The 25,148-nt window shown below is 39.8% G+C and overlaps 1 pseudogene; it reads right to left on the bottom strand.

The window, feature by feature from the left end:
• Window positions 1-25,148, bottom strand: part of LOC127682494 (guanylate-binding protein 2-like) — a 53,911-nt pseudogene that overhangs the window by 26,305 nt on the left and 2,458 nt on the right.

Below are 25,148 nucleotides of genomic sequence, written 5' to 3'. Positions count from 1 at the left end.
GCAGTTTTTAACACTATTGCTCTGTAGTATTGCTTGAGGTCAGGGATACTGATTCCCCCCAGAATTTCTTTTGTTGTTGAGAATAGTTTTAGCTATCCTGGGTTTTTTGTTATTCCAGACGAATTTGAGAATTGCTCTTTCTAACTCTATGAAGAATTGAGTTGGGATTTTGATGGGTATTGCATTGAATCTGCATATTGCTTTTGGCAAAATGGCCACTTTTAACTATATTAAACCTGCCAATCCATGAGCATGGGAGGTTTTTCCATTTTTTGAGGTCTTCTTCTATTTCCTTCTTCAGAGTCTTAAAGTTCTTGTCATACAGATCTTTTACATGTTTGGTAAGAGTCACCCCAAGGTACTTTATACTGTTTGTGGCTATTGTGAAGGGGGTCATTTCCCTAATTTCTTTCTCAGCCTGCTTATCTTTTGAGTATAGGAAGGCTACTGATGTGCTTGAGTTGATTTTATAACCTGCCACTTTGCTGAAGTTGTTTATCAGCTGTAGGAGTTCTCTAGTGGAGTTTTTTTGGTTCACTTAGGTAGACTATCATATCATCTGCAAATAATGATAGTTTTACTTCTTCCTTTCGAATTTGTATCCCTTTGACCTCCTTATGTTGTCTAATTGCCCAAGATAGTACCTCAAGTACAATATTGAAAAGATAAGGAGAAAGGGGGCACCCCTGTCTAGTCCCTGATTTTAGTGGGATTGCTTCAAGTTTCTCTCCATTTAGTTTGATGCTGGCTACCAGTTTGCTGTATATTGCTTTTACTATGCTTAGGTATGGGCCTTGAATTCCTGTTCTTTCCAAGACTTTAAGGATGAAAGGTTGCTGAAATTTGTCAAATGCTTTTTCAGCATCCAATGAGATGACCATGTGGTTTTGTTCTTTGAGTTTGTTTATGTATTGCATTGCATTGATGGATTTCCATATATTGAACCAACCCTGCATCCCTGGGATAAAGCTTACTTGGTCATGATGTATGATCATTTTTTATGTGTTCTTGGATTCAGGTGGCAGGAATTTTATTGAGTATTTTTCCATCGATGTTCATAAGGGAAATTTGTCTGAAGTTCTCTTTGTTGGATCTTTGTGTGGTTTGGGTATCCGCATAATTGTGGCTTCATAGAAGTAATTGGGTAGTGTTCCTTCTGTTTCCATTTTGTGGAATAGTTTGAAGAGTATTGGTGTTAGGTCTTCTTTGAAGGTCTGATAGAATTCTGCACTGAAACCATCTGGTCCTGTGCTTTTTTTGGTTGGAAGTCTTTCTATGACCCCTTCTATTTCTTTAGGGGTTATGGGACTGTTTAGATGATCTATTTATTCCTGATTTATTTTTGGTGTTTGGTATCTCTCAAGGAAATTTTCCATTTCCTCCAGATTCTCCAGTTGTATTGAGTATAGGCTTTTGTAGTATGATCTGGTGATTTTATGAATTTCCTCAGTTTCTGTTGTTATATCTCCCTTTTCACTTTTAATTTTGTTAATTTGGATACCTTCTCTGTGCACTTTGGTCAGTCTGGCTAAGGGTTTATCTATCTCGTTGAATTTTTCAAATAGCCAGCTCCTGGATTCATTGATTCTTTGTATGGTTCTCTTTCTTTCCACTTGATTGATTGTAGCCCTGAGTTTGATGATTTCCTGTCTTCTACTCCTCCTGGGTGAATTGGCTGCTTTTTGTTCCAGGGCTTTCAGGTGTATTGTTAAGCTGCTGGTGTATGCTCTCTCCATTTTCTTTTTGGAGGCACTCAGGGCTGTGAGTTTTCCTCTTAGCACTGCTTTCATTATATCAAAGATTTGGGTATGTTGTTCCTTTATTTTCATTAAATTCTAAAAAGTCTCTGATTTCTTTCTTTATTTCTTCTTTGGCCAAGGTGTCATTGAGTACTAGAGTATTTTTCAGCCTCCATGTGTATGTGGGCTTTCTGTTGTTTTTGTTGCTATTAAAAACCACTCTTATGGCTGAATAGTACTCCATTGTGTAGATATACCACATTTTTTGCATCCACTCTTCTGTTGAGGGATACCTGGGTTCTTTCCAGCATCTGGCAATTATAAATAGGGCTGCTATTAACATAGTAGAGCATGTATCCTTATTACATGGTGGGGAATCTTCTGGGTATATGCCCAGGAGTGGTATAGCAGGATCTTCTGGAAGTGAGGTGCCCAGTTTTCGGAGGAACCGCCAGACTGATTTCCAGAGTGGTTGTACCAATTTGCAACCCCACCAGCAGTGAAGGAGTGTTCCTCTTTCTCCACATCCTCTCCAACACCTGCTGTCTCCTGAATTTTTAATCTTAGCCATTCTGACTGGTGTAAGGTGAAATCTCAGGGTTGTTTTGATTTGCATTTCCCTAATGACTAATGAAGTTGAGCATTTTTTAAGATGCTTCTCCGCGCCATCCGAAGTTCTTCAGGTGAGAATTCTTTGTTTAACTCTGTACCACATTTTTTATATCTACACAATGGAGTACTATTCAGCCATTAGAAACAATGAATTCATGAAATTCTTAAGCAAATGGATGGAGCTAGAAAACATCATACTAAGCGAGGTATCCCAGACTCAAAAGGTGAATCATGGTATGCACTCACTAATAAGTGGATATTAACCTAGAAAACTGGAATACCCAAAACATAATCCACACATCAAATGAGGTACAAGAAGAAAGGAGGTGTGGCCCCTTATTCTGGAAAGACTCAGTGAAGCAGTATTCGGCAAAACCAGAACGGGAAAGTAGGAAGGGGTGGGTGGGAGTACAGAGGGAGAAAAGGGGGCTTATGGGACTTTCGGGAGTGGGGGGCTAGAAAAGGGGAAATCATTTGAAATGTAAATAAAAATATATCGATTAAAAACAAAACAAAACAAACAAACAAAAAAAACCCCACTCTTAGTCCATAGTAATCTGATAGGAGGCATGGGATTAGTTCAATCTTCTTATATTTGTTGAGGTCTGTCTTGTGACCAATTATATGTTTGATTTTGGAGAAGGTACCATGAGGTGCTGAGAAAAAGGTATATTCTTTTGCTTTAGGGTGAAATGTTCTATAAATATCAGTCAAATCCAATTGGTCCAAAGCTTCAATTAGTTTTACTGTGTCCCTGTTTAGTTTCTGTTTTCCTGATCGGTCCTTTGAGGAGAATGGAGTGTTGAAGTCACCCACAATAATTGTGTTAGGTGCAATGTGTGCTTTGAGCTTTAGTAAAGCTTCTTTTATGAATGAGGGTGCCCTTGCATTTGGCGAATAGATGTTCAGAATTGAGAGTTCTTCTTGGTGGATTTTTTCTTTGGCCAGCAAGAAGTGTCATTCTGAGTCTCTTTTGATGTCTTTAGGTTGAAATTCAATTTTATCTGATATTAGAATGGCTACTCCGTCTCATTTGCCAAGACCATTTGCTTGTAAACTTGTCTTCCAGCCTTTTACTCTAAGGTAGTTTTTGTCTTTGACACTGAGGGGTGTCTCCAGTATGCAGCAAAATGTAGGGTCCTGTTTCCTTATCCAGTCTGTTAGTCTATGTCTTTTTACTGGGGAATTGAGTCCATTGATGTTAAGAGATATTAAGGAATAGTGATTATTACTTCCTGTCATTTTTGATGTTATTTTTATATTTGAGTGGTTATCTATTTGAGTGGTTTGATGAAAGAAGGTAACTATCTTGCTTTTTCCAGGGTGTAGTTTCCTTCCTTGTATTGGAGTTTTCCTCCTTTTATTCTTTGCAGAGCTGGGTTTGTGGAAAGATATTGTGTAAATTTGGTTTTGTCATGGAATATCTTGGTTTCTACATCTATGGTGATTGAGAGTTTTGCTGGGTATAGTAGTCTTGGCTGACATTTGTGTTCTCCTAGAGTCTGCATGAGATCTGCCCAGGATCTTCTAGCTTTCATGGTCTCTGGTGAGAAGTCTGGTGTGATTCTTATAGGTCTTCCTTTATATGTTACTTGGCCTTTTTCTCTTACTGCCTTTAATATTCTTTCTTTGTTTAGTGAATTTGGGGTTTTGATTATTATGTGACAGGACATATTTCTGCTCAGGTCCAGTCTCTTTTGAGTTCTCTAGGCTTCTTGTATATTCATAGGCATCTCTCTCTTTATGTTGGGAAAGTTTTCTTCCATAATTTTGTTGAAGATATTTGCTGGCCCTTTCCGTTGTAAATCTTCACTTTCATCTATACCTATAATCCTTAGGTTTGGTCTTCTCCTTGTGTCCTGGATTTCCTGGATGTTCTGGGATACAAGCTTTTTGCATTTTGCATTTTCTTTGACTGTTGCGTCAATGGTTTCTATGGTATCTTTGGCATCTGAGATTCTTACTTCCATGTCTTGAATTCTGTTGTTGATGTTTGCATCTATGGCCCCTGATTTCTTCTCAAGGTTTTCTATCTCCAAAGTTGTCTCCCTTTGTGCTTTCTTAGTTGTTTCTACTTCTGATTTTAGATCCATGATGGTTATTCTTTAAGAGATTTTTGTGTTTCCTCTTTCATGACTTCTGCCTGTTGACTCAAGTTCTCCTCCATTTCTTTAAGGTTTTTTTTTTTTTTTTTTTTTTTTTTTTTTTTTTTTTGCGTTTCTTCTTTATTGGCTTCTATCTCTTGAGCCTTATTCTCCTGCATTTCTTTAAGTGGTTTTTGTGTTTCCATTATACGGGTTTCTAACTTATTCATGTTCCCCTGTATTTCTTTAAGAGATTCATTTATGTACTTTTTGTGTTCTTCTAGCAGCATCATGACCAGTGATTTTAAATCCAAATCTTGTTTGTCTGGAGTGCTGGCATATCCAGGACTTGCTGATGTTGGAGAGTTTGGTTCAGATGCTGCCATATTGCCTAGATTTCTGTTAGTAGCATTCCTGCATTTGCCCTTTGTCATCTTGTTCTCTGGCATTAGTTGGCCTTGTCTCTGGATGGTGTTTGAGCCTCCTGTGAGGCTCTAGGGCTATTTCCACAACAATGTATGGCTGGGTTTCCCCTGTCACAAATTGCTGATGTGCTGTCCTCCTCTTGGGTGCCCTTAGAGCCCTAGTGTGCCTTGCCCCAGATTGTTTCTGTGAACCAGGTGGTGTCCGTTTGCTCCTTCAGGGAGTGCTGATGGTGTATGCTTTCAGGTGATGATCACTCTGCTGGGCAGCCGATCTCCCAACCGGATTGGTGCACACAAGGCTAGCCTAGCTGCTCAGGCTCCGAGTCTAGGCAAAAGCCTGGCAGGCCAAGGCCTGAGCAAAGTTCCTCTTGGGCTATGAGTGTTAACTGGTTCTGTCAGATGGCCAGGATGGCAGCGTGTACATGCTCCCTGAGAGTGCAGGGAGAGTCTGCTGGGCTAGCAACCTCCTGGCTGGGTTGGCACACTGATGGCCCACTGAGCAGCCCAGGTCCTGGGAACAGTACAGGGCCTGTTGGGCCTAGACCCCGGCTATGTTAGCCCCGGGCTATGCCTGTTAGCCAACTTTGCCTGCTAGAACTCTCTGGCATCCCGTAGCCAAAATGGCAGCACATGTGCCGGGCTTGGCAAACAATCTCCTGGCTGGGTGCAGAGTTGGCACACTGATGCCCCCCCCCCTCGAACAGCCCAGGGCCTGGGTGCAGGCCAACACCTCTTGGGCTTAGATCCCCGTGATGTTGGCCTCAGGTTATGCTTGCATACCTCAGGCTGTGTGATCTCTCTGGTGTCTGAGAACCAATATGGAGGTGAGACTCTTGTAACTGACTGACGGGAGGCAGACTTCTGATGTGGCTTCTGTGTGGTGAAAGACATTATAAATCTGCTGCTGCTTGCAGCACAGCTGGCCAGCGATGGTCTAGGTAGTGGGTGCAGGGCCTGCCTGGACCCTGTGACCTTGGTTCCACTGCTGATGGCCAAGGGATATGATTCTTTCTTGCTCTGCCCTTAACTCATTTCATTCCTGCTTGATCTTTTCAATCCTCTGTTTCCTGACCTCTTGATAACTGTTTTTTCTTCTCTTCCATCAGCAGCTCATTCTTCTTTTCCATTTCCTCCAATACTCTGATTGTAGCTGCTGAAGCTTCAGCTTTTATATTTTCTACTATGATGAGAAAAAAAGTAATTTTGAGCTGCTTTTGTTTTTTACCACTTTGTGGAAACTTTGCCTTGGAAACTGGCTAAGGAGGAGGGAAATTGCCAGCTCTTCTGTTTTAGAAATAGCCAGCATGAAGCTAGGAGTGACACTTGACATCTTTTTCTCTACAATTATGATATCATATGGACCAATATTGCAGCTCATGCTGAGAATTTCCAGCATCTGGAATCTTCTCAGTAGCTTTTACCTTCAGTCTGCTTTTTTTTTTTTTGATATATTACAAATTTATTTTTTTAATATTTTTATTTTTTATATTCTTTGTTTACATTCCAAATGTGTTCCCCTTTCCCGGATCCCCCCTCCCCATATGTCCCATAAACCTTCTTCTCTCCATCCCTTCTCAAATCACCTCCCTCCTTTTTCTCTGTCCTTATATTCCCTTCCCATGCTAGATCAATCCTTTCCAGGATCCGGACCCTTTCCATACTTCTTCATGGGAGTCATTTGTTATGCAATTTGTGCCTTGGGTATTCAGGGGTTCTGGGCTAATTAATATCCACTTATCAGAGATTTCATTCCATGTGTATTCTTTTGTGATTGGGTTACCTCACTTAGGATGATATTTTCCAGATCAAACCATTTGCATAAAAATTTTGTGAATTCATTGTTTTTAATTGCTGAGTAGCATTCCATTGTGTAAATATACCATATTTTCTGTATCCATTCCTCCTTTGAGGGGCATCTGGGTTCTTTCCAGCTTCTGGCTATTATAAATAAGGCTGCTATAAACATAATGGAGCATGTGTCTTTATTGCATGCTGGGGAATCCTTTGGGTATATGTCCAGGAGAGGTATAGCAGGATCCTCTGGAAGTCTCATGTCTAGTTTTCTGAGGAACCTCCAGACTGATTTCCACAGTGGTTGTACCATCTTACAGCCCCACCAACAGTGGAGGAGTGTTCCTCTTTCTCCACATCCTCGCGAACACCTGCTGTCTCCTGAGTTTTTGACCTTAGCCATTCTGACAGGTGTAAGGTGAAATCTCAGGGTTGTTTTTTTTTTTTTTTTTTTTTTTGATTTTTTTTATTCGATATAATTTATTTACATTTCAAATGATTTCCCCTTTTCTAGCCCCCTACTCCCCAAAAGTCCCATAAGCCCCCTTCTCTTCCCCTGTCCTCCCACCCACCCCTTCCCACTTCCCCATTCTGGTTTTGCCGAATACTGTTTCACTGAGTCTTTCCAGAACCAGGGGCCACTCCTCCTTTCTTCTTGTACCTCATTTGATGTGTGGATTATGTTTTGGGTATTCCAGTTTTCTAGGTTAATAACCACTTATTAGTGAGTGCATACCATGATTCACCTTTTGAGTCTGGGTTACCTCACTTAGTATGATGTTCTCTAGCTCCATCCATTTGCCTAAGAATTTCATGAATTCATTGTTTCTAATGGCTGAATAGTACTCCATTGTGTAGATATACCACATTTTTTTTGCATCCACTCTTCTGTTGTGGGATACCTGGGTTCTTTCCAGCATCTGGCAATTATAAATAGGGCTGCTATGAGCATAGTAGAGCATGTATCCTTATTACATGGTGGGGAATCCTCTGGGTATATGCCCAGGAGTGGTATAGCAGGATCTTCTAGAAGTGAGGTGCCCAGTTTTCGGAGGAACTGCCAGACTGATTTCCAGAGTGGTTGTACCAATTTGCAACCCCACCAGCAGTGGAGGAGTGTTCCTCTTTCTCCACACCCTCTCCAACACCTGCTGTCTCCTGAATTTTTAAACTTAGCCATTCTGACTGGTGTAAGATGAAATCTTAGGGTTGTTTTGATTTGCATTTCCCTAATGATTAATGAAGTTGAGCATTTTTTAAGATGCTTCTCCGCCATCCGAATTTCTTCAGTTGAGAATTCCTTGTTTAACTCTGTACCCCATTTTTTAATAGGGTTGTTTGGTTTTCTGGAGTCTCAGGGTTGTTTTGATCTGCATTTCCCTAATGACTAATGATGTTGAGCACTTCTTAAGGTGCCTCTCGGCTATCTGAATTTCTTCAGGTGAAAATTCTTTGTTAAGATCTCTACCCCATTTTTTAATAGGGTTATTTGGTTCCCTGGGGTCTAACTTCTTGAGTTCTTTGTATATATTGGATATTAGCCCTCTATCAGATGTGGGGTTGGTGAATATCCTTTCCCAATTTGATGGTTGCCGTTTTTTCCTTTGAACAGTGACCTTTGCCTTACAGAAACTTTGTAATTTTATGAGGTCCCATTTGTCAATTCTTGATCTTAAAGCATAAGCTTTTGGTGATCATTTCAGGAACTTTTCCCCTGTGCCCATGTCCTCAAGGGTCTTCACCAGTTTCTTTTCTATTAGTTTCAGTGTGTCTGGTTTTACATGGAGGTCCTTGATCCACTTGGAGTGAAGTTTAGTACATGGAGATAAGAATGGATCAATTTGCATTCTTCTGCATGCTGACCTCCAATTGAATGAGCACCATTTGTTGAAAACGCTATCTTTTTTCCACTGGAGGTTTTTGGCTCCTTTGTGGAAGATCAAGTGACCATAGGTGTGTGGATTCATTTCTGGATCTTCAATTCTATTCCATTGTTCCACTTGTCTGTCACTGTGCCAATACCATGCAGTTTTTAACACTATTGCTCTGTAGTATTGCTTGAAGTCAGGGATACTGATTCCCCCAGAATTTCTTTTGTTGTTGAGAATAGTTTTCGCTATCGTGGGTTTCTTGTTATTCCAGATGAATTTGAGAATTGCTTTTTCTAACTCTGTGAAGAACTGAGTTGGGATTTTGATGGGGATTGCATTGAAACTGTAGATCGCTTTTGGCAAGATGGCCATTTTAACTATATTAATCCTGCCAATCCACAAGCATGGAAGATTTTTCCAATTTCTGAGGTCTTCTTCGATTTCCTTCTTCAGAGACCTAAAGTTCTTGTCATATAGATCTTTCACTTGTTTGGTTAGAGTCACACCAAGATACTTTATATTGTTTGTGGCTATTTTGAAGGGTGTCGTTTCCCTAACTTCTTTCTCAGCCTTCTTCTCCTTTGAGTATAGGAAGGCAACTGATTTGCTGGAGTTGATTTTATAACCAGCCACTTTGCTGAAGTTGTTTATCAGTTGTAGGAGTTCTCTGGTGGAGGTTTTCGGGTCACTTAAGTAGACTATCATGTCATCTGCAAATAGTGATAATTTGTCTTCTTCCTTTCCAATTTGTATCCCCTTGACCTCCTTATGCTGTCTAATTGCTCTAGCTAGAACTTCAAGTACTATATTGAAAAGATATGGAGAGAGAGGACAGCCTTGTCTAGTCCCTGATTTTAGTGGGATTGCTTCAAGTTTCTCTCCATTTAGTTTGATGTTAGCTACTGGTTTGCTGTATATTGCTTTAACGATGTTTAGGTATGGGCGTTGAATTCCTGTTCTTTCCAATACTTTTAGCATGAAAGGATGCTGGATTTTGTCAAATGCTTTTTCTGCATCTAATGAGATGATCATATGTTTTTTTTTCTTTGAGTTTGTTTATGTAGTGGATAGCATTGATGGATTTCCTTATATTGAACCATCCCTGCATCCCCGGGATGAAGCCTACTTGATCATGGAGGATAATCGTATTGATGTGTTCTTGGATTTGGTTGGCAAGAATTTTATTAAGTATTTTTGCATCAATATTCATAAGAGAAATTAGCCTGAAGTTCTCTTTCTTTGTTGGATCTTTGTGTGGTTTTGGTATCAGTGTAATTGTGGCTTCATAGAACGAGTTGTGTATAGTTCCTTCTGTTTCTATTTGAAGGAATAGTTTAAAGAGTATTGGTGTTAGGTCTTCTATGAAGGTCTGATAGAATTCTACACTGAAGCCATCTGGTCCCGTGCTTTTTTTGGTTGGGAGACATTCTATGACCCTTTTTATTTCTTCAGGTGTTATGGGACTGTTTAGTTGATCTATTTGATCCTGATTTAGTTTTGGTGTCAGATATCTGTCTAGGAAACTGTCCATTTCCTCCAGATTCTCCAGTTGTGTTGAGTATAGGCTTTTGTAGTAGGATCTAATGATTTTTTGAATTTCCTCAGTTTCTGTTGCTATATCTCCCTTTTCATTTCTAAGTTTGTTAATCTGGATACTGTCTCTGTGCCCTTTGGTTAGTCTAGCTAAGGGTTTATCTATCTTGTTGATTTTCTCAAAGAACCAACTCCTGGTTTTGTTGATTCTTTGTATGGTTGTCTTTTTTTCTACTTTATTGATTTCAGCTCTGAGTTTGATGATTTCCTGCCTTCTACTCCTCCTGGGTGAAATAGCTTCTTTTTGTTCCAGGGCTTTCAGGTGTGTCATTAAGCTGCTAGTGTATGCTCTCTCCATTTTCTTTTTGGAGGCACTCAGGGCTATGAGTTTTCCTCTTAGCACTGCTTTCATTGTGTCCCATAGATTTGGGTATGTTGTGTTTTCATTTCATTGTGTTCTAAAAAGTCTTTAATTTCTTTCTTTCTTTCTTCCTTGATCAAGGTGTCATTGAGTAGAATATTGTTCAGTTTCCACGTGTATGTGGGTTTTTTGTTGTTTTTGCTGCTATTGAAGACCACTTTTACTCCATAGTGATCTGATATGAGGCATGGGATTAGTTCAATCTTCTTATATTTGTTGAGGTCTGTCTTGTGAACGATTATATGGTTGATTTTGGAGAAGGTACCATGAGGTGCTGAGAAAAAGGTATATTCTTTTGCTTTAGGATAGAATGTTCTATATATATCTGTTAAATCTAATTGGTCCAAAGCTTAATTAGTTTCATTGTGTCGTTGTTTAGTTTCTGTTCTCCTGATCGGTCCATTGAGGAAAGTGCAGTGTTAAAGTCACCCACAATTATTGTGTTAGGTGCAATGAGCATCTTTGAGCTTTAATAAAGTTTCTTTTACGAAAGAGGGTGCCCTTGCATTTGGAGCATAGATGTTCAGGATTGAGAGTTCTTCTTGTTGTATTTTTCCTTTGACCAACAAGAAGTGTCCCTCAGAGTCTCTTTTGATGACTTTGGGTTAAAAGTCAATTTTATCTGAAATTAAAATGGCTACTCCAGCTTGTTTCCTGAGACCATTTGCTTGTCAAATTGTCTTCCAGCCTTTTACTCTAAGGTAGTGTTTGTCTTTGACCCTGAGGTGTGTTTCCTGTAAGCAGCAAAATGTAGGGTCCTGTTTACATATCCAGTAGGTTAGTCTATCTCTTTTTATTGGGGCATTGAGTCCATTGATGTTAAGAGATATTAAGGAATAGTGATTGTTACTTCATGTCATTTTTGACGTTATTTTTTAAATTTGATTGGTTAACTTCTTTTGGGTTTGATGAAAGGTTACTATCTTGCTTTTTCCAGGGTGAAGTTTCCCTCCTTGTATTGTTTTTTTCCTCCTATTATCCTTTGTAGGGCTGGGTTTGTGGATAGATATTGGGTAAACTTGGTTTTGTCATGGAATATCTTAGTTTCTCCATCTATGGTGATTGAGAGTTTTGCTGGATATAGTAGTTTTGGCTGGCATTTGTGTTCTCTTAGAGTCTGCATGAGATCTTCCCAGGATCTTCTAGCCTTCATAGTCTCAGGTGAAAAGTCTGCTGTGATTCTGATAGGTCTTCCTTTATATGTTACTTGGTCTTTATATGTTACTGCCTTTAATATTCTTTCTTTGTTTAGTACATTTGGTGTTTTGATTATTATGTGACAGGAAGTATTTCTGTTCTGGTCCAGTCTGTTTGGAGTTCTGTAGGCTTCTTGTATATTCATGGGCATCTCTCTCTTTAGGTTAGGGAAGTTTTCTTCCATAATTTGATTGAAAATATTTGCTGGTCCTTTAAGTTGTAAATCTTCACTCTCATCTATGCCTATAATCCTTAGGTTTGGTCTTCTCACTGTTTCCTGGATTTCCTGGATATTTTGGGTTACAAGCTTTTTGCATTTTGCATTTTCTTTAACTGTTGAGTCCATGGTTTCTATGGTATCTTCAGCATCTGAGATTCTTTCTTCTATCTCTTTTATTCTGTTGTTGTTATTTGCATCTATGTCCCCTGATTTCTTCCCAAGGCTTTCTATCTCCAAAGTTGTCTCCCTTTGAGTTTTCTTAGTTGTTTCTACTTCTGATTTTAGATCCTGGATGGTTTTGCTTAGCTCCTTCACTTGCTTGTTTGTGCTTTCCTGAGATTTTTGTGTTTCCTCTTTCATGACCTCAGCCTGTTGACCAAAGTTCTCCTGTATTTCTTTAAGTGTTTTTTGCGTTTCTTCCTTATTGGCTTTTGTATCCTCCTGGATTTCTTTCAATGATTTTTGTATTTCTCTTGCAAGGGCTTCTAACTTTTGATCCATTTTCTCCTGAATTTCTTTAAGTATGTCCTTCATGTGTTCCTGTACCAGCATCATGACCAGTGATTTTAAATCCAAATCTTGTTTTAATGATGTGATGGGGTATCCAGGACATGCTGGTAAAGGAGAATTGGGTTCAGACATTGCCATATTGCCTTGATTTCTGTTAGTGACATTCCTGCATTTGCCTTTTGCCATCTAGTTCTCACTGGTGTTAGTTGGTCTTGTCAATGCTGGACTCACCAGTGCAAGCTGCCCCTTCCCAGGTGGCCTCTGGTGCACAGCTTACCTCCTGCACTGCCTGGAGACAGGTTGCTTTTGCCCAGGTTGTTCAGATCCCGAAGCAGACACCTGAAGGCTCTCTCTGGGGCCTGCTGGATTCACCAGAGCACACTGACTCCTCCCAGTCGGCCTCCTGGAAGCCCCTCTTGCAGGACCTGGAGATGTGGTGTTGCCACCCAGGCTGATCTGGATCTGGAAGGGGAGAGATCGGAGGGCTCTTGCCAGAGGCCTCAGGACTGGAACCTAAGCTCCATGCCACCAGATCAAGCTGTGTGCTCTCCCAGACTGCCTCTGGGTGCATACCAGGTCTCCTGCACTTCCTGGAGACCAAGTGCTGTGGCCCAGGCTGTTCAGATCCCAAAGCAGACACCTGGAGGCTCCTGCAGGGGCCTGCTGGATTCACCAAAGCACACTGACTTCTCCCCGCTGGCCGCCTGGAAGCCCCTCTTGCCTCTTGCAGGACCTGGAGATGTGGAGTTGCTGCCCAGGTTGATCTGGATCCGGAAGCAGAGAGATCTGAGGGCTCCCACCAGAGGCCTCAGGACTGGAGCCTAAGCTCCCTGCCACCAGAGCAAGCTGTGTGCTCTCCCAGACTGCCTCTGGGTGCACACCAGGTCTCCTGCACTTCCTGGAGACTGAGTGCTGTGGCCCAGGCTGTTTAGATCCCAAAGCAGACACCTGGAGGCTCCTGCAGGGGCCGCTGGATTCACCAGAGCACACTGACTTCTCCCTGCTGGCAACTCGGAAGCCTTCAGTGAGTGACTGGTCCTTTATTAGAAGTGTCTCAGCCACCTCCTCCTTGGACTCAAAGTACTTTTTCAACATTGCTTCAGGCTAGATGTTGAAGGGGGTTAGAATGAGGAAGTAAATATGTGCATTGAAGACTAACCATGCTTATTTCATTCAATTTAATTTTATCAACTATGCAATAAATACCTTGTGATTCAAACAGTATTTCAAGTTTAAGGTTTTAAAATTAACCTGATGTCCCCCTCCCAGACTCAATCATTTCCAACCATTCAAATTTAGTAACAGGTGATTCTATCCATCTATCTGTATCTTTAAAGCCTTATCCCCCTCAAAATATTTATTTCATATGTTATCATAATTTAATAATGTTGATTTTAGCTTCAAAATGTAACCTTATATTGAAAAACAAATTTGTCATACAATATATTTTGCTCATATGTTCTCTTCCCCCACCTCGACCCACAACGTTCAGGCCTCCTTATCCATACACCTCCATGCCTTGTCTTATTCTCTCCTTTTAAAAATTAAACAAGTAAACAGTCATCCCCCCAAACAAAACCAAGAAACTATCACACAGAAAACAAAACCCACTAAAACACAAAAGTTTATCCATAATATACAAGTAAAACATCAATAAGACAAAAAAAAACCCAACAAAACAAACAAACAAACAAAAAAAAACCCACCCACCTAAACATAGAGCAACAAAAAGTCTACAATGATACCATTAATTTCTTGTGTGTCTACGTACTTTTCGTCATGGACCCTTCCCTGAAATATTAGCCAGGAAGTTTTTCTTGTCATCTGGTCCAACCAAACCTCCTGGCCTGAGACCATCCTTCCTGCCTGAATGACTGCTGCAGATCATTCTCAGAGCATCTAGAATGGTTCCATAACATTTCAAGAAGGTGAATCTTGGTGGCTTTAATGAGAATGGTCCCCTGTGGAAAGCCATTAGAGATCCTCACTTTGGCCTAGAGGGCTGACAGGGTAAAGGTCCTGAGTAAAACAAAGAAGAGCCTCTCTGGTAATTGCGGTGGAAGGAAGTCCTGAGATAACTGTGAGGTGCTCCAGACAATGCAAACACCAGAAGTCTCCACTGGAGGACCCTTATCTCTTCCCGCTGAAACTGCTAAGATTGCCCTTCCCTCCTTTGTTCTTGCCTTGAGAAGAACTCTTCCCCCGAGAGCTTAAAACCTGTGTACCCCAGAACACTAAACAAGGCTTTGACACAACCCAGACTGACTTTGTCTTTCTTAGGGTGCTTGGCCTCCTTTCTTCTCTCCCCGCTTTTGACCCTCAGGTAGTGCCTCTTCGGGACCCTGGAATAACTGGACCTGCTGGATGGGTCAGTCCCTATGTACTCAAATATTTTAATGCTTAGTTATGGGGAAGTAAACCTGTTTGAGAAGGATTAGGAGGTATGGCCTTATTCTAGGGAGTATGCCTTGTGTTTTAAGGTTTGAAAAACTATCTCAGGACATACAGCTCTCTACTACTTTCCCAGCATCATATGTACTTGTGAATGCTCCTTGTCATGATGATAATAGACTCTCTGAAGCTGTATAAAGCTCCAAATTAAATGTTTCCTTTTATAAATCTTGTCTTTATTGCTTTGTTGTTTTTATTGTTGTTGTTTTGTTTTTCATCTATGTACAAACTGCTATTATGATATTAATATCATTATTTAGTGCTTGTGGGAGAAAACATGACCCTTTTAATAATATAATTTTCCCAAATCAAGTGGGAAATAACTAATGTGGAATGAGAAAAGCAAAAACAAAAGGAATATAAAAGAACATGCCTTCCTCACGCAGCCAGGCTGGGTTTTCATTTCCCTTAACAGCTCTGAGGAAAGCACATACTATTCCCAAATTTCCATTGCACCCATTTACCTGGTCTTAGAGCCAGTGAACTCTCCAGGTACTCATCTGGAGTGATAGACCATCCATTAGATTCCAGCTGCAGGGAAAAATCCCTCAGAGTCCACACAAAGTCCGGAAAGAAGCCTGCAAAGTAAGCTGAGTTGTCTAAATCACTCTAATCAGGGGAATCCTTTGATTTGATTAGATTGGTCAATTTTGTCACATAGCTGGCATGCTCAGTGACATTTTTATAATGTGAAAAAACCATTTTTATAATGTGGATCCCGCCACTGCACCTCAAAAATAACATATTTATTTGTTAGCTTATTCATTTTCAGAATTTACTTGGTCACAAATATCAATTTTATGTCTTCTATAGAAAAAGCACTTTCCCTGGGTCAAACTTTTAAAATAAGCAAAAGCATGCCAACACTAGAGTGTATATTATACTTAAAGAGACATCCAATAATTGCATGAATAATATCCAAAAAATCCTCAAATATTGCTAAAAATTGTGATGCAAAAAAAATAAACTAGCCCAAGTGATAGTGAGTCAGTTTATGGATGTGCCTGGGGAGCTTGCTCAATGTATTCATCAAAGGGCTACTTGGGCTCTGCGAGATTCTAGGTTATCAAAAATCCAAACATGGAAGGTATAGCAGAAGAGTGTTCCAAATAAAATTTACATCACTTGTAAATCCTTAATTAGGAAAATGTGGTTATATATTGAGTAAAATTTATGCTTACCATGGTGGTAGGGCAGAACTTCCTAAAGACATACATGTAGGAAATTAAGCTAGACAGACCCTAGTCTTCAGATAGATTTCCACTAAATGGAAGGCACTTTATGTAGAAAAGATATGATACAACATCATTTCTGAAGATCATACTGTCTGGGATTATACTTGATAATCAAGAGTATAAGCAAAGAAGCATTTGGCAAATGACATGATCAAGATGAGAAAAGCTTAGACTAGAGTTTGTCATGGAGGTAACTAGAGATAGAGAGGGTGGTATGCAGATCTTTCAGTCTGGTTTGCTAATTAGTTCTTGATTTGGTCAATACATAAGGCCAGGAGCCAATTGCTGGGTGGAAGGGACAAGGGGAACTTTCTAGTCCCAGGAGGAAAAGGAGACACAGGAAAAGAGAAGGAACTTTTCAGCCAGGCTTTGGAAGGAGAGGCACAAAACAGTCATGTAAGATCTTAGGGAAGCTAGAACTAGGAGTCTCTATCACCAGCAGATAGTCAAACAGGTTGTCAGAGGCTAGCTGATACAAGCCATTAAGCTTAGGGCAGGAGGAGAGATAAGAATAAAACATTATTAAGCACTCACAGTTCCAAGCAAGAAGTATTTGAGCCCAGCAATTGTGCTAGTAGGCAAATTCTAAAGTAAGAAAGCCATCTGAGTGGTTTTGATTGTGCAAAGGTGGGTAGAGAGAGAAGCCTGGTTGGTGCTGACAGCTTGGTAAAGTTGAACCTGGAAGAACAAAAGGGAACTGGGAAAGGCTAGCATATAGGCAGCAGCTTCAGGGTCACAGCTCCCGGGCAAAGGTGGTAGTGTGTTTTTGAATCAACACACAACATAGAGAATATACCAGTCTAGGGAAATTGCTTTGCTAAGAAAGCTGGGAATAATAGAATAATGACTTCTTGTGTATAGGAAATGGTTTAACTGAGTGATTTCTATGCTTTAATCTAAGCAATTTTGCAAAAGATGGTAAATGTTAATGCAATTTGAAACACTGAGGAAGGAGACATTTTGCGAGTTTTGATTTGAATTGTCTCTAAGATACCTACATGTGATGTTCCATCATCAGCTAAATGTGAAAGGCTGAATGTGGCTGCATCTACAGAGAGATACTGGATGACAGCTGACACATAGGTGCTCCAGAAGCCCTTGAGGCACAATGACACTCCCTAGAGAAAAAGGAAAACTAGGCTATTAGAGACACAGTTAAGAGAGCCATATATTAAGAAGACACAAGAAGAAGACATGTAAACAGGAAAGTCTTGCTGGTGTGGTAGGTGGAATAGTGGATAACTTAGAAACTCTAGAACTAAGAGCCAAATTATGCAGAAAGGAAGAAGAGTTAGACTCATGGCATCTGCTAAGAAAACAATACAATGTCCCACTGGATAAGGAGTTACTTGCATTCAATATTTGAAGTTAAGTTCATTGAAATTTAGCAAAGTTTGATAATGATCTAGACAAGATAAGAGAAGGTTGAAAAGAGTGTAAGAAGGGGGGGGGGACAGGGACATCAGGTATAGATGAGTGCCTTTTGGACAAAAAAAATATTGTGTCCAAGTGGATGTTTGAAAAAAAGGCTAGAAAGTATCTGTTCTTGAGAGACCATGCTTCAGAGTCTCTTGTCTTCTTTTAATTGGCATAAGAATGAGAACATGCATCATGGTCTAAATAGGAAGCATACCTGTGTCTTCTACAGTTCTATAACATGCAAAGTGTGATGGTAGCATAAACCAAACAAACAGTACCTCCAAGCACCTGAGAGATTAGAAGGAGGCATTTCCTATAGCACATTAACTGGCCAGTTAGACAGCAATACTTACAGATGCTGACAGGACTGGTAATTTGCAGGGACATAGTTTTAACTGATGTTGAATATTTGAAAGATCTGTGATATTAAGCCAGAAATGAATTTTCTGAATTGTGTGTGACTCTGTTGAAAGGATGTATAAGCCAGGAAAGCTTGAACTTGTGATGAGACAGAGGTAAACCTGGTAAAGGGAAAGCAATTTTCCATATACTTTAGGTTTGATTTTTTAGTTGTGGTGGTTGAAAGAGAATGTGGGATACTAAGCCAGAAATGGATTTCTGAGCAGTCTGGGATACTGTTTAAAAGACACATAGTCCATGAAAGCTTGAACTTGTGGTGGATTTGAGATGAACTTAGTACGGAGAAAAGGATTTTCCAAATCCCTTAGATTTGCAATTTCAATTGTGGTGTTTGAAAACAATGGCCTGTCCTACTGGTTCACCTGATGAAATAATGAAGCTATTCCTTCTAGGTTTAGGGTCCTTTGTTGAGTTTGCAGGATAAATATTACCTATAGCATTCAGTGAGCAATCAGGATATTACTAACATTTAGAGATAATGATATTACTGATTACTGAAACATGGGTTCTGATTCATATTAAGGATTTGGGTAAATGCAGGATATTGTTCCAGATAGGGATGCTCTCAGCAGTGTACCACTCTTTTTATGACAACGTATAATGTAAGAAGTTTGAACTGATTCTGTACAGTGAGGCAATCTCACATGAAGGAGTATCAGGAGATTTGTTAATGAGATACTTAAAATACTAAGGTCCTTGCCTTCCTGTCTACCTGGTGTTATAATTATGCTGTTTTTGTCAAGGTTTAGAACTATACTAAAGAACACCAATAGGATACTGCAGCTAGTCCGTGGGCTGCTGGTTGATGGTTCCTATGCTGTTGTAGATGAAGCTGCTGCTGAGAAGGACTGCCAAGGCAAAGATCCAGCAGTCATTCTGGTTGTCATCCTATAGGCCAGTGAATGAAGAAGAGTGACAAAGAGACTTTCCATCAACTCAGGTAAGCAATGAAAGGCCTTTGTCTGTTCCTCATCAGCTATGACATCAAAGACAAGTCATTTCTACTGCATAGTAATGTTCTACCTGTACAATGATTTTATGAATCTTCAAATCTGCTTTGTAGATTTGTTGTACAAACACAACAATGTATATTTATATATATGAGAGTATGAAGGACATTCACACTTAGAAGTCATAATGTTCATCAGTAACTAAAATATAAACTGGCATGCTGGGCTTCACTCACAGGAAATGTTATGGTAAGGGCCATTTTAGCACCAGGGAAAATAAGGTCTTTCAATAAGAGTTTTGTTTCTCTCATATTGGGAAGAGTAGTGAAGTGATCCTCCATGGAAAAAGATTCTATTGCAAATTGTGTGGATTGAAATAAATAAAAAATGATGCTTTTATATACCCTGAGGATTCCCCAGCAGGTAATAAGGATACGTTCTCCACTATGTTCATAGCAGCCCTATTTGTAGTAGCCAGAAGCTGGGAAGAACCCAGGTATCCCTCAACAGAGGAATGGATACAAAAACTGTGCTATATATACACAATGGAGTATTAATTAGCCATTAGAAACAATGAATTCATGAAATTCTTAGACAAATAGATGGAGCTGGAGAACATCATACTAAGTGAGGTAACCCAGTCTCAAAAGATCAATCATGGCATGCACTCACAAATAAGTGGATATTAGCCTAGAAAACTGGAATACCCAAGACGTAATCCACACATCAAATGATGTCCAAGAAGAAAGGAGGAGTGGCCCCTGGTTCTGGACAGACTCAGTGTAGCAGTATAGGGCAATACCAGATCAGGGAAGTGGGAAGGGGTGGATGGAAGAATAGGGGGAGGGAAGAGGGCTTATGGGACTTTCAGGGAGTGGGGAGCCAGAAAAGGGGGAATCATTTGAAATGTAAATAAAAAATATATCGAATAAATATTTAAAAAGTGATGCTATTGTAAATTGTGGTGGAGTGTGAGAATGGACCCATAGGCTTATATTATTAAATGCATTGTCCTCATGAATGGAGTGGAAAAATTTTAAAGAATTAGAAGGATTAGTAGGTATGGCCTGACAGAAGAAAATATGTCGCAGGGGGTAGGTTTTAAGGTTTCAAAAGCCAATGCCAGGGCCAGTCTCTCTGTCTCTCCCCTCCCCCTCTTTTCTTGCCTTTCCTCCCATCTCCATCTCTCTCCTACTGCTTATCAAGATGTATCTTTCAGCTGCTGTTCTAGCACCATGACTGCCATTCTACTGCCATGCTCTCTACCTTGAGAATAATAGACTAAGCCTCTGAAACAGATCAATGTTACCTAAATGCTTTAAAAAAATTATAGTTGCCCTGATTATGGTGTCTCTTCATGGAAATAGAGCACAACCTAAAAGATAAGGTTTTTTTTAATTGATTAATTAAATTTTCCACACTAAATATTTTATACCCCGCCCCATGCCAGTACACCCTCTGACTGTTCTGCATCCTATACCTTGTCCCCAACCCCATGCCACCTGACCTCTAAACTCCATGTGGCCTCCAGTGTCTAAAAGGTTAGGTGCATCATCTCTGAATGAACACAGACTTAGATGTTCTCAACTGCATGTAAAACATAACTTTTATATTATTTTCCTCTCATTGACGGTGGTATGTACAAGTTACAATTCTTATAATTTCCATAGGCTCACACTTAGGCATGTTCATAAAATGCATATTTAAATTTAGAGATGCCATTAAAAGTCTCACCAAAACATGGTGTGATGGTATAAATGAAAAATGGCAAAAAAAGAAATTATCAGTTATTTTTATTAAGGCTGACTCTCTGTTGATCAGTTGACTTCTATGTCAGCTCTTGGTTACTGTGTCAGGTAAGTGATATACTAATGTGATGCATCAGAACTATAACTAAAGATTGGGCATGGACTATTTTTTTTTGGTAGCTCTGTTGGTGATTTATTTATTTTTATTTTTTTAATTGAATATCATCTTCATTTGCATTGCCATGTTAAAACATTTCCCAATTTCCCCTTTCCCCAAAGACCACCCAAGCCCTCCTCCCATCCCCTGACTCCATGTATATGTCACTCCACCCGACACACCCCACCTTCCCCCCTCGGTTTTCCTTTGTCGGGGCCTCTGTTGAGCCTTTACCTGACGAAGGACCATTCCTCCCACTGATGCCCAACAAGGTCTTCCTCTGCCACATTTTTGGCTGGAACCATTTGTGCCCCTTGGTTGATGCTTCAGTCCCGGGAGTCTTGGGGCTTCTGGGTGGCTGAAGTCATTGTTCTTCCCCATGGGGCTATTAGCCCCTTCAGCTCTTCTGGACCACCCTCCAGCTCCTCCACTGGGGACCCCATGCCCAGTCCAATAGTTGGTTGCTAGCATCTGTCTCTGTATGTGTAAGTCTCTGGCAGGGCCCCTCTGGAGACAACCATTGCATGATCCTTTTGGTATACACTTCTTGTCGTCCTTAGTAGTGTCAGGGTTTTTGACTGTTTATAGGATGAATCCCCAGGTAGGGCAGTCTCTGGGTGGCCTTTACTTCACACATTGTTTCCCTTATTGGTCCTGTGAGTACTTTGTTCCCTTTCTTAGAGGAACCAAAGCACCCTTACTTAAGTTCTTCTTGAGCTTCCTGTGTTGGGTGAATTGTAACTTGTTTATTTTGAGCTTTTGGGCTAACTTCTGCATATTAATGAGTGCATACCATGTGTGATCTTTTGTGATTGGGTTGCCTCGCTCAGGATGATACTTTCTAGTTCCATCCATTTGCCTAAGAATTTCATAAATTCATTGTTTTTAATAGCTGAATAGTACTCCATTGTGTATATATACCACAGGTTCTGTGTCCATTCCTCTGTTAAGGGACATCTGGGTTCTTTTCAATTTCTGGCTATTATAAATAAGACAGCAATGAACATAGTAGAGCATGTATCCTTATTACAGGTAGGAGCATCTTCTGGGTATATGCCCAGGAGTGGTATAGCAGGGTCAGCAGGTAGTACTATGTCTAATTTTCTGAGGAATTGCCAAACTGATTTCCAGAGTGGTTTTACCAGCCTGCAATCCCACCAACAATGGAGAAGTGTTCCTTTTCCCCATATCTGCTTCAGCATCTGCTGTCCCCTGGGTTTTTTCATCTTAGCCATTCTGACTGGTGTAAGGTGGAATCTCAGTGTTGTTTTGATTTGCATTTCCCCAATAACTAAGGGTGCTGAACATTTCTTTAGGTGCTTTAGGGCCATTTGAGTTTCCTCAGTTGAGAATTCCCTGTTTAGCTCTGTATCCCATTTTTAATAGGGTTATTTGACTCTCTGGAGACTAACTTCTTGAGTTCTTTGTATACATTGCTTTGACAAGATGGCCATTTTTATAATATTGATCCTGCCAATCCATGAACATGGGAGATCTTTCTACCTTCTGAGACTTTCTTCAATTTCTTTCTTTAGAGGTTTAAAGTTCTTGTCATATAAATCTTTCACTTACTTTGTAAGAGCCACACCTAGGTATGACATATTATTTGGGACTATTGTGAAGGGTGTCATTTCCCTAATTTCTTTCTCCTCTTGTTTTTCCTTTGTGTAGAGGAAGGCTACTGATTTGCTTGAGTTAATTTTATATCCAGCCACTTTGCCAAAGTTGTTTATCAGCTTTAGGAGTTCTCTGGTGGAAGTCTTGGGGTTGCTTAAGTATACTATCATATCATCTGCAAATAGTGATATTTTGACTTCTTTCTTTCCAATTTCTATACCTTTGACCTCCTTTTGCAGCCTGATTGCTCTGTCAGGGCCTTCAAGTACTGTATTGAATAGATAGGGAGAGAGTGTGCAGCCTTGTCTGGTCCCCGATTTTAGTGGGATTGATTCAAGTTTCTCTCAGTTTAACTTGATTTTGGCTACCAGTTTGTACTATATTGCTTTCACTATGTTTAGATATGGGCCTTAGATTCCTGAACTCTCCAAGACTTTTATCATGAAGGGATGCTGGATTTTGCCAAAAGCCTTTTCAGCATCTAATGAAATGACCATGTGGTTATTTTTCCTTTAGTTTGTTATGACAGATTTCTGCATATTGAACCATCCCTGCATCCCTTTGATGAAGCCTACCTGATCATGGTGAATTATAGTTTTGATGCATTCTTGCATTTGGTTGGCCAGGATTTTGTTCAGTATTTGTGCATCAATGTTCATGAGGGAGATTGTTCTGAAGTTCTCCTTCTTTGGTCTTTGTGTGGTTTAGGTATAAACGTTATTGTGGCTTCATAGAATGAGTTGGCTAGTGTTCCTTGAGTTTCTATTTCATGGAAATGTTTAAAGAGTATTGGTATTAACTCTTCTTTGAATAGAATTCCCTGATAAACCCATCTAGTCCTGGGCTTTTTTTTTTTATGGGAGACTATTAATGACTGCTTCTATTTCCTCAGGACTTATGGGACTATTTAGATGGTTTATCTGATCCTGTTTTAGCTTAGGCACCTGGTATATATTTAGAAAGTTGTCCATTTCATTCAGGTTTTCAAACCTTATTGAGTATAAGCTCTTGTAGTAGGATCTGATGATTTTTTGAATTTCCAGTTTCTGTTGTTATGTCTCCCTTTTCATTTCTGATTTTATTAATTTGAATACTGTCTCTGTTCCCTCTGGTTAGTATGGCTAAGGGTTTATCTATCTTGTTGATTTTTTCAAAGAACCAGCTCCTTGTTTTGTTGATTCTTTGTATAGTTCTTTTTGTTTCTGTTTGGTTGATTTCGACCCTAAGTTTGATTATTTCCTGCTGTCTACTCCTCTAAGGGTTTATCTATCTTGTTGATTTTTTCAAAGAACCAGCTCCTTGTTTTGTTGATTCTTTGTATAGTTCTTTTTGTTTCTGTTTGGTTGATTTCGACCCTAAGTTTGATTATTTCCTGCTGTCTATTCCTCTTGAGGGTATTTGCTTCCTTTTGTTCTAGAGCTTTCAAGTGCACTGTCAAGCTGTTAGTGTAAGCTCTCTCCATTCTCTTTTTGGAGGCACTCAGAGCTATGTGTTTTCCTCTTAGTACTGCTTTCATTGTGTCCCATAAATTTTTGTATGATGTGTCTTCATTTTCATTAAATTCTAAAAAGTCTTTTTTTTATGTCTTTATTTCTTCCTTGACCAAGCTGTCATTGAGACGAGCATTGTTCAAGGTATGTGTATGTGTGTTTTCCATTGCTTTTGTTTGAGCTTAAGACCAGCCTTAGGCTGTGGTGATCTGATAAGATACATGGAATGAGATGGTACCATGAAGTGCTGAGAAGAAGGTATATTCTTTTGCTTTAGGGTGGAATGCTATAAATATCTGTTAGATCCATTTGGTTCATAACTTCAGTTAGTTTCACTGTATCTCTGTTTAGCTTCTGATTCCATGATTTGTCCATTTTTGAGAGTGGGATGTTGAAGTCCCCCACTATTATTGTGTGGGGTGCAATGTGTGCTTTGAGTTTTATTAAAGTTTCTTTTATGAATGTGGCTGCCCTTGCGTTCGGAGCATAGATGTTCAGAATTGAGAGTTCATCTTGGTAGACTTTTCCTTTGACCAGTATGAGGTGTCCCTTTTTATCTTTTTTGACAACTTTTAGTTGAAAGTCAATTTTATCCTATATAAGAATGGCCACTCCAGCTTGGTTTTTTTGGAACCATTTGCTTAGAAAATTGTTTTCAACCTTTGACTCTTAAATAGTGACTGTCTTTGTCACTGAGGTGGGTTTCTTGTATGCAGCAATACATTGGGTCCTGTCTACATATTCAGTCTGTTAGTCTATGTCTTTTTATAGGGGAATTGAGACCAGTGATATTAAGAGATATTAAGAAAAAGTGATTGTTGCTTACTGTTTTCTTCTTAGTTAAAGGTGAAATCCTGGTTGTGTATCTATCTTCTATTGGGTTTGGTGAAAGATTACCTTGTTGATTTTTCTATGGTGTGGTTTGCTGCTTTGTGTTGGTATTTTCCACCCATTATGCTTTGCAGAGCTGGATTTCTGGAAAGATATTGTATAAATTTGCTTTTGTCTTGTTTTCTCCGTCTATGGTAATTGAAAGTTTTGCAGTCTGGGCTGACATTTATGTTCTCTGTATGACATCTGCCCAGGCTCTTCTGGCTTTCATAGTCTCTGGTGAGAAGTCTGTTGTAATTCTGATAGGTCTGCCTTTATATGTTACTTGACATTTTTCTCTCAGTGCTTTTAATATTCTTTCTTTGTTTAGTGCATTTGGTGTTTTGACTATTATGTGACTGGAGGTATTTCTGCTCTGATCCAATCT

This window comes from Apodemus sylvaticus, chromosome 4 (genome assembly GCF_947179515.1).
Source record: "Apodemus sylvaticus chromosome 4, mApoSyl1.1, whole genome shotgun sequence".
Classification (NCBI taxonomy): domain Eukaryota; kingdom Metazoa; phylum Chordata; class Mammalia; order Rodentia; family Muridae; genus Apodemus; species Apodemus sylvaticus.
Note: the sequence above shows the minus strand (reverse complement) of the source record. Positions and strands in the feature narration are given on the sequence as shown.